At 42.1% G+C, this 11,013-nt stretch overlaps 1 pseudogene; it reads left to right on the top strand.

Annotated features, from left to right (window-relative positions):
- Positions 1 to 516: 516 nt before the first annotated feature.
- Positions 517 to 9,286, top strand: LOC147621636 (uncharacterized; annotated as a pseudogene).
- Positions 9,287 to 11,013: the final 1,727 nt, after the last annotated feature.

Genomic DNA, 11,013 nt, shown 5'->3' with positions numbered 1-11,013 from the left:
ATGTGACCATGGCCGGCTAGGCAGTTTTATAGGAGTGGCAAGGTAGAGATTAGCACTATTCATTCCCATGCCTTCACGTTTTGTATGTAGATCAATTACCCAGTTCATCCACCAGTTCATGGCTCACTTCCCATTGGCCAAGATCAGCGACCCGCAGGATAAGGTTCACCGTGCAGCCCCTCATCTCACCAGCAAGGCGGTTCCATGGTGGTAGCATTGGTCACAGAAGCAAATGCAGATCCCTCAACATCAAGATGCCGCAATATGACTTGGACACGTTTGTCTCAGACTTTAATGAGTAGCGCTTCCTTCCTCCATATTTTTTCACCGCATTGGAGGATGAGTTTGCGACATTATCACAGAAGAGGATGCCAGTTCTCTCATACTCCAACAAACTTCTCATGCTTGCTTAATAGATCAGGATGCTCGAAAAAGAGAAGCTACGAGCATTTGTCCGAGGGTTGGATAGCTCCATCAAGTATGCCATCCACAACTTGAATCCCAAGTCATACGAAGATGCTCTCACCCTTGCCCAAAACAAGGAATTGGATCTCAACGGTGGCAAAACCCAAGCAAGCGGCCAGTGGCTCTAGCAACCCACAAGGTGCCAAGAGCCAAGCAGATAAGTTCCCATCCGATAAGGATAAGAAGAAGGCCAAGCCTAAGCAGACTCTAGATGAGAAGGCCAAAGCTAGAGTCGAGGGTGGATTCCTTGAGGAAGAACGCAAAGTATACATGGCCAAGTAGCGGCGCTGTCAGCAGAAGGGCTGAGGACATCACCTGGGTGGATTGGTTCCTTGGATTGGTGTTTTGTCATATGAAGGGACACCACAAGCAGGATTGTATGAAGTGGAAGGCCGAGCAAGCATCGCCTTTAATAGTAAAAGCTTTGACATCAACAGTGGCCACAACCCCAATAGAAGCCCCTACCCCATCCAGAGTTTCTACCACTGTAGTACGTCCACAGATACCCAGTTTACACACACCACTGGTGTATATAGAAGATAAGTAGAAGGTCTTGTCCATTCCTTCAAGATTGTTGCATTCCATCGCATCAGCTTAGGGCCAACAGCAATTCACAATGCTGTTTGATGATACAGGTAGCTCGGAAGATTTGATTTCTCCACAATTGGCCACATGTTTGGTATGTACCACACAAGAGGTATATCTGGACGTTGATGGCTTCACCCTAGGCATTTGCCTTAGATTACCTAGAAGGCCTGCAACGTCAAGTTCCAAATATAGTAAGCGAGCTTTGAGCAAGACTTCTTGGTGTAGCTGCAACATGTTGCTCAGGAATCCTTGGTTGGATGTTGGACTCCAGGGCATCAACGTTCTTCCTCACCATTGGAGTTCCAATGCCACTCTCCATCATTTGTGATCGATGCCTTCCAGGCATTCCCCTCATCTCCCACGTGTACAAGCCCAACATGCAATCAGAAAGGGCACCAAATGCGCTATTTTGTACGTTCGCGTCAACCCGCCACAAGAAAAGCCTCCCATGGAGCCACAGATGAAGACCTTGGTGGATAAGTACAAGCACCTCATGTTGATCGATGGATGGCCTTCCTCCTAAGCTTCCCCCTTCACATCTACTAGAGGACCATCACATCGACTTGGTTCCTAAAGCCACGCCTCCCAGTCAGTTCCTCTTATAGCTCAAATAGATCAGGTCATTTGTGGCTTTGTGCTAAGCCTACAGCCGACACATGGAGCACTTCTTCGAGACAATAGCCAGCCTCTTTAAGAGATTTCTTGAAAGGGTGCAAGACTCGCCGCTGACAAAAGGTAGCAGTCGAAGGCTTTCCACATGCTGGCATCTACGGCACTAGTCCTCAAGATAGCTTCTTGGGAGACGAGCCTTTCAAAGTCATCACAAATACCAGCAACATTGCCATTGGAGCAGTCCTACAACAAGATGGAAGACCGGTGGTGTAGTATAGCAAGAAGTTGGATTGGGCCCAACACAACTACTCCATGTACGACAAGGAGTTTTTAGAGGTCATCTCGGCATTAAAGCATTGGAAACACTTCATCTACGGCTGGGAGTTTGGTGAAGATCGACCATCAAGCACTCAAGTGGCTTAAAAACTATGCCTAGTTCCAACACAGGAAAGGTGGAGCCAAATCTTCCAGCGATTTGGTGGCATGATCCTGTGGCAAATGCACACAGCCCCGAAAATCCCGACAGACATTCCAAGCCATGACCCTTATGGAAATTGAGGGAAAGGCCATGACCCTTATGGAAATTGAGGGAAAGGGTTTGGAAAGCATGAAGCAGGAGTATGCCAACTCTCACGAGTTTGGCCCTAAGTATACCTTGGCTCTCACCAGGTCACTACAGCATAAAAGATGGATGGCTACTCTACAAGGGTCACCTATGCATCACATCAAGATTCAGACTCGTAGTTCTACATTATGCCCACAACTCACTTGTTGGGGGACATCGTGGCATTCACATCACATTGGAGAAGATAGAGCGCCATTTCTATTGGGCCACTCATGCACATGGATTTGTATGCTTATCTGCAATAATGCCAAACATGCCAAAGGTGAAAACCTCCCATCAGAAGGTGGTAGGCCTACTACAGCCTATTCTCATCCTAGATGGTCCCTTCCAGGACATCTCAATGGATTTTGTAGGTCTCTTGTCGGCATCACATCCAAACAGGCACACCCAGTGCTTCACCACCATTGTGGACTGGTTCAGCAAGTTCGTGATGCTTATTCCATGCAAGCATACGGCCACAGCGGAGGATATAGCACATCTCTTCAATTTTGAATAGCGATTCACATTTTTTAAATCACTTTTGTGTGTAGCATTGTTTTCAAAATTGGGTTGCAAACTCAGAGTTCATTCTTGAGAGTAATGGTCAACAAAATGAAGCTACTAATAGTACAATTGTAGATGTCTTTAGGTGTTACACAATTTGCCATCACAAAATTTGGATGAGCATTTGTCTTTGGTGCAATTTTCTTACAACAATACTATCCATTCTTCCACATACAAAGCTTTGTTGGAGATTTTCTATGGACAAGAACTTCCCACACCTACTATTGCTCGTTTTACTGGTAGAGTTCTTTTGGTTGATATAGCATAGCTATAGACCATACTCAAATTGTATACATTCTTCCACACACAAAGCTTTGTTTGAGATTTTGTCTATATTGCTCGTCTTGTTGGTAGAGTTCTTATGACTCATAGGATAGCTAAATACCATACTCAAATTGTATAGGATGTGACTAAGGCCATTGAAAAATCTTACTCTTAACAAGAAACTTAGGGCCATGACTTATAAAGAAGATAAATATGTATGTCTAAAAATTAAAAAGTGAAGAATTAAGAAGATTGAGAAACATGCCAAAGCTAAAATTGCTCCAAGATTTTATGGACCTTTTAAAATCAATCAAATTATCAATGACAATTCTTATAGACTAGAATTTCCTCCTCATTGGTGTATTCATAATTCATTTTATAAAACATTCTATGCCTTCCTATGGCACCTCTTTATATGGATGACCCTCCATTGTTGGAGGATGATGAGAAAGTTTTGACTCCTTAAATTATTTTGGATCATAATACTATACCAAATTGGTCAACTATGTCATAAAAACTTAGTAAAGTATAAGAATCATTCTATTCAAGAAGAAAAATGCATTAATAATCCCTTTTTGCTAGTAAAAATCCATCATTTGTATCTGTATATAAGAATCAAATATCTTAGATTGTACACACATCCTAGACTAAGATAGTGCACAAATTCACATTGCAAAAATAACCAACCGTGGTAGTGTAAAGATCATCATGGTGCACACATTGTTGACTCAGATAGTGTATTGGTTTTATGGTGTAGATCATTGACTGAGGCAACACCCTAGATAAACCAACTAATGTTTCATGGTGTAGATTGCCAATTGAATTAAAATCGAAGATAAACTAGTCAAGGTTTTATGGTGTTCCAATCTCGATAAATCAATAGAGTTTACATCCAAGCATCAAATCCCACTGATTTCTCCTTGATTCACTCCACCTCTCCCAGAATATCTCCACCTCTTTTGCTTGATTCTCTCCACCTCTTCACTTTTCCCAGAATATCTCCCAAAATATCTCCACACTTCCTAAATCTTCTCATGCTACCCTTTATTCTCTCCCAGTAGATTCTTCTTACCTTTTCACAGGTTCTTTCACATTTACATATTCTCTTTTATAGCCTCTAACCAAGGGCTTGCTCCCGCACACACCTTATTCTCTTGTATATTTCAACACCTCCCCTCAAGTGAATACTCTCTAGCACACCTGGACCCTATACCAAGTTTCTCTCTTACTTGACAGTCCGCCGTGACCAGTGTCTAGCACACCTCCCCTCAAGTTAACTTAGCATACCTGGACCCTATACCAAGTTTCTCTCTTACTTGATAGCCCTCGACCAGTGCCTCAAGTCCCTAAACTCATAGTCCTTGACACACACTCTCTCTCTATGTGTCCAAGGCTTACTATAGTTGCCCGTAACCTTGACTAAAGTGCTCACACATACATCTACCACGTGGCCTACATCATCGGTGGCTCAGAGGTGGTTTTACTTTGTTGGGGCAGGTTACATTGGGTTGTGGGGTCTCTCTCTCTCTCTCTCTCAGAAAAGATGATCCGACTCCACTTCCTTTGGAGCCTCCATGATGTTTGCCGATGTTGTTCCTTCTCCACTGGGTTTGCTGTAGCAGTCTCTTGCCATGTGTCCTGGCTTTCCACAGTTGTGGCAAGTGAAGGTCCTTCCTCCTACTCTGCCTCTTCCTCGTCCTCGTCCTCGAGAGAATCCTCCTCGGGTGAAGAATGCTTTTTCTTCTCCTACTATTGAGTCCAGCCATTTCTTCTCTTTGCCTTTGCTCTCTTGCTCTAGTAGAGCTGCTTCTGTCTCGTGTAGCTTCAATTCAGGTACATTCTTTAGTGTTGCTACAATATTTTCATATTCACCTTTGTCCACACTCTTCAAAAGCACTGCTAGTGCCTCATCATCTTCTACCTTTTTGCCAATAGCTACCAGCTGTTGCTTAATGCTTTTATATCTGTTCAAGTGTGTGATTAAAGGTTCACTTTCCTTCATGTCCAATTTGTAGAATTGCATTAACAGATTTATCTTTGAATTTTTAGCTTGTGTGCCAAATAATTTATTGAGTTCCTCCCATGCATCTTTTGCCCATTGTATCCCTGTGATGTGATGAATGATTTCATCATTTAAACTGAGTGCAATAAGTCCCAATGCTTTTTCATTCCTACTCTTCCACTCATTTTCCCCTCTCGCCTCTGGGCATTCATCTCTTCCCTCAACTAGCCCCACAGATTTTTCCTCATGAGCAAATACATGGTTTTTGTCAGCCATGTGTAAAACTGCTTCCCATTAAATTTGGCTATTTCTTGTGCTGTACTCATGGTGATGTGAAGGGGGTCTTACCTCTTGATCCAATTTCAAGATTCAAGGGCAGTGTCTACCCTTTTACAACTCAATCTGGTGTTTAAGAGATGATTACAACAAATTTATCACAGCATAAAATCACCAGAAATTACATTAAATCAAGGGGAACAAATTTGTACGGAATGGTTGGAGTATCAAACCAACTCCGAATTGCAATCTGAAGTTATAGGGATGTGTATCAGATACCTAATGGTTAATTTGAACCCTCAATTACACCAAAATATAGTGATTATTACTGATTAATCACTGATTAGTAAATTAATCCACTGTTTTGTGTGCAAAAAACAAAGTATGCGTGGAGTCCAGATCTGGTGCCTTAGACTTCAAATGAGCTCAAATGATTTCAAGGCCATCAATAGAAATGAGTCTAGTAGAGGATTAAGCCAAGAAACACGAGATTTGACCAAATATTGAATGCTTAATCTCTGTTTTACCAAAGTGAGCTACAGATTTGATGATGAAGAGCTTGGATCTCACTGTAAACTTGATCAAATTGAATTTGACTTCACCAGCTTGTAGAGCATGCTTGAAAACCCCCGGGGCTAAGAGAATTAGGCTGATTTGATTTGATGAAGTGAAGATCTACAAATTTCTCCCAGAAACAGGTGCTTGAGAAAATCGCGATTTCTCCTGAACCGGTCGCTCGGCGGTTTGCTGCGCTGATTTGATGAGCTTGAAGAGCAATGAGTTGGCTGGTTGTGGCTAGAAGGGTTTGGCCTAATGTGATGTGTGCAAGGACCTAGAGCTCCTCCACCAGCTGGGGGTACAGAGGCTAGTTGAAAAAAACTAAATTTTTTGATTAATTCTTAATTATCTACTAATCCTAATTAACTAGATAATAGACTCATAAATTTGATGGATTCTAGGCATGGCTCTGATACCATGTTGAAATTAGAGAAATGTGATGAGCTATGGTGGATCAAATACTAGAATCAACATCATTAACAAAATGATTAGTAAATAATTAAGACGTAATTAGTGAGTAATTAGCAAATAGCTTAATGTAGGCATGGATAATAAAAAACCAGCAAATTCTCATTAGGCCAATGCCTCAATTTATAGAGTTTACATCCAAGCATCAAATCCCACTGATTTCTCCTTGATTCACTCCACCTCTCCCAGAATATCTCCACCTCTTTTGCTTGATTCTCTCCACCTCTTCACTTTTCTCAGAATATCTCCCAGAATATCTCCACACTTCCTAAATCTTCTCATGCTACCCTTTATTCTCTCCTAGTAGATTCTTCTCACCTTTTCATAGGTTCTTTCACATTTACACATTCTCTTTTACAGTATCTAACCAAGGGCTTGTTCCCGCACAACCCTATTCACTTGTATTTCAACAACTACAACACCTCAACTTCGAGGTCGAATTCAAGAACTTCAAAAGGTATACATCAATGATTCTTGGCGCAATTTCAAGGTAGCATTAAAGGATGAATATTTTCTTGAAGACTCACAAAGGGTCACAAAGAAAACCTTTGTCAAATGGGTGCAACAAAAGAATAAAGAATTGTCTTCAAGGGAGCTACTTCGAGAGTTTGAAAAGAAGTATGATCAACTTTCAATGGCTGAACAACGAACTCTAGATAATGAGAAGGTTGAGTTATTTGTAGATCCTCGTCTTCAAAATAGTTTGGTGCCACTAATTAAAGATCCTGAAGGAGAGCTCGGCCTTACCAATGATTGGAATATGATTCCAACAACAATCAACTTGCTTGTGAAATGCCAAAAGAGAATCGACAAATCTATTGTAGACAACTCCTACGAGGATATTGAAGAAGCAACTTATGAGAGAGTAGCAGAGACTCCAAAGACAAAGGCACCTCTCAACATGGATGCACAGCCAAAAATGCCTCACAACATAGAAGAATCAACCACTGAGGATTTAATTAAAGGTATTTAAGAACTCAACTTAAATTTAAAAGTTGTTAGAGTTGAAAGTCATGCATTACCCTCAACACAAAGACCTTTGGAACCCCAACCAGAGCTATGTATTTGCTGTGATAGCTCATCTCACATACGCAAGGATTGTGATGATTTCAATGAAGCCTTCACAAAGAATGTGGTATTTTGTAAAGATAGGAAAATCCATCTCACAGTTACAGGTCAACCCCTTTGCACAAACTTTGGATGAGGAGGTATGAAAAAGCTAGTTGAGGATATGTCTTCATCCACTTCCACATATGGTATGCAAGTCTACAACAACAACAATGATGAGGAGGTGCAGACATCCGAAAATTTATGGAAACGTGCATTACAAAACAGTGGAAAAAGGGAAGATATCATCTATCAAGCTTTGCCAAGCAGGGGTTTCCATTCGCCAAACCATGGGATGGATGGATCCAGTTGATTCACTTTCTGTGTATGCATATATTTCAAAAGCTCAAGCACATGAAGCACTAGTAGAAGAAAAGCGAAAGAGAGATGAAGAGTCTCCTAAATCATCAAAAAGATTGACACGTGTATACACAAGACATGATGCAGAACATGTTCAAAAATCGACGACTCCACCACCCGCCGAAGTACAAAAGAAGGATGCACCAAAAGAGAAGAAACAAGGTAAGCCACGAGGTCCATCATATAAGCTAAGATTTGATATTGAGTTGGCAACAAATTTGAAGAAGGTTCTCAAAGAATGATTTCTTAACAGCAAAGTTGAGATGACCTTGGGTGACATTTTGGGCATAGCAAAGAGGGAGTTCCATGAAGAAATCATTGACATTATCAAGCGAAAGTGCCACATCCCAGTTGAACAGAATACCGAGGTTGTAAAGAGTCAAATTATTCATCATGAAGAGCTTGAAGGATGGGAGGATCTGGATGATATTATGACTAGTGCTTTGACATCCGAGGTGAGACATGTTCATTTCAATGAAGAAGATGATGAAGAAGTCCCTAGAAGTCATTTCTCTAGATCACAAGTCATTTCTCTAGATCACATTGGGCACGAGCCACTACCGAAACAATGGTAAAGATTGGTGATTTTGAAGATCCTATATTAGCTCTTGTGGATCATGGTTCAGAGATCAACCTCATGTCAAATACTTTGCATAAAAAAGGGAGAGGGCCAATTGACTTGGACCATGGGTGGACAACCAGGTTCACTATATATGGTGCATGCACAAATGTCAAGGTGACAATTGGGGATGCAAGTGATGCTCAAAATTTCTTTGTTCAAGAACATTCTTCATATCCTTTGATCTTGGGTCAGCCACATATTGTTGCTATGCGAATGGAGACAAAAGTTTTAGATGATGGTTCTCAGCTTATGCAAGGGTTTGAAGCAAAGATGGCCAAGAAAGCCGTCCAATTCATGACAGTTGGCATCAATCATGTTTTAGGAATAGGGAAGCTCTGCGTGATCAACCATTACCCAAAATAGATTTCAAAGAAAATAGATTTTTGTAGGATTTTCTTGGAGTGCCATCATGAGGCGAGACCATGATAGTACACAAAATGGAAAGATCTCGCAAGGGGTTTTTTCTTTAGGGTTTATAGGGTTGACTCCAGATAGTTCCATTTCATACATGACATTTAGTGATTTGCGTAAATGGGACAAGCAACATGTTTCAAATGTGCTAAGTCAATTAAAAGGTTGTGATGTGCTTGAACCTTATGATGTAATTTCAGGAATTTTTGAAGGGGTTTCTCATGCTGATACAATGGCAGATTTAGAAGCCCTTGATTGTTTTGGTCCAGGAGTGGATTTCATCAAGGTTAACTCTCTTGTTATGTATGAGATTCTCTCACAATTTTGTGCAGAATTGGAAGATGCAAATGAGGTTCAAGTGGAGACTGTTGGGGTTGTGACCTAGCTCACACCATGTGTGTCTTTGTGTGTGTGTGTGTCCAGTGGGCGGACATTTGTGTGTGAACCCACTAGTGGGCGGACATTTGTGTGTGAACCCACTAGAAAACCTATATAAGGCTTAAGAAGAACACCTAATGTAAGTGATAAGTTTATTGTGTGTTTGCTACATCGTGTAAGCTTATCTCTCTCTCTCTCTCTCTCTCACTCTCCATCTCCTTCTCAACCAAGCTTGACTATGTCTGTTAGAGAAGTCATTGGCACCACCACCTATCCTATCATTTGGTATCAGAGCAGCAAGATCTCATGGGTGCTGAGCGTGTGTGGTCAAGGTGTTGTCTCGGTCTCGGATTTGGACACTGCAGTCCCAAGGATGTTGCATGGGCGTGAGCAGTTGCCTGTTTCAACCATTGTCAGCAGCTGCACAACTGATTTGGATCTGCAAAAGTAGCTACTTGGATCAACTACTACAGCCGATTAGATCAACCACTGCAGCCGATTGGAGTCAACACAACTGTCATACACTCCATTGCAGCTGCCTCTCAGATGAAGAGTAGTAGGCTCCAAACTCAATAGCTGCTGTGCCAGCTGTGCAGCCGATTGGAGTCAACACAGCTGCCATACACTCCACTGCAGCTGCCTCTCAGATGAAGAGCAGTAGGCTCCAAACTCAATAGCTGCTGTGCCAGCTGCTGTAGCCGACTCACACAGGCACAACTCTCATCAGCCGCCCGCTGCACAGAGTCTCCCATCGACATCAGCAAAAGCCTCAGACACAGCGAGCCGCCAACCTGCAGTCGTCGCTCCATAGGCACAGCTCACAGCTCTCTCCACAGTCCCGCGACCTCAGTTGCTGCACAAACAGCTGCAGCAGTCGCCAGCACAGAAAATGCACCACAATTGCGACAGCTCAGAGAAGCACCACGCGCAGTGATAGCCACACAGATGCTGGCCACGTCAGCAAACCGGTGATAGCACAGCCACACGCGAGGAGGATAAAGAGATAAGGTAAGAAAAAAAAAGTAAAAAAAAAGAGTTAAAAAAAAGACAAAAGAAAAAAATCATATTTGTGTGTTCATGTGTGTGCGGGCTAGTAGATTGTGTTTTTGTCATTATATGTGTGTGTTGTTATAGCCTGCCCTATGCCTTAACAAGTGTGTGATCATGTATGTGTGTGTTGTTAAGTACTTCCCTAGCTAATGTGTGTGTGCTGCTAGCCTGTCTCTAGCAAGTGTGTGTTGTGCCCTAACGTGTGTGTAGCTGGATGTGAACCCCTTATCTTTATTGTAAATTCACCTCATGAAGGTTATTGGGTAAACCTAAACCCAAGGTTCGGGTGTAAACCAAAAACCCCACACTGTGTTGGTATCTACATTGTGCTTGTGGTAGAACCAAGGTTATGGGTACACCTTAAACCCTTGGTTGTGAGAAAACCTAAAACTCAGGTGTATCATGAGAGTGATACACCTGAGAGTGATAGCATTTTGTTCGACAAACAACCTAACAAAGACAAAGGCCAAAGTCAAAGTCAACGTTGCTGCTGTGCTGACGAGTCATGTGAAGTAAAGTGAAGAACGTGGACAAGCTGTGGACTCTTCTACGACAGCGACATATTGTGATGACTTTGTGGAGCACTTTCACTTTGTGTTTCTTACCCTCATTGTGTGTAGGGAAGGATTTGTGTGTCCTACCTCCTTTTGTTCAAGGGAAGGCTTGTGATATGTGTGCCTTTAC

This window comes from Cibotium barometz, chromosome 30, assembly GCF_041138505.1.
Source record: "Cibotium barometz isolate CiBa-2024 chromosome 30, ASM4113850v1, whole genome shotgun sequence".
Taxonomy (NCBI): Eukaryota; Viridiplantae; Streptophyta; class Polypodiopsida; order Cyatheales; family Cibotiaceae; genus Cibotium; species Cibotium barometz.
This window is presented reverse-complemented; position numbering and strand designations above follow the sequence as displayed.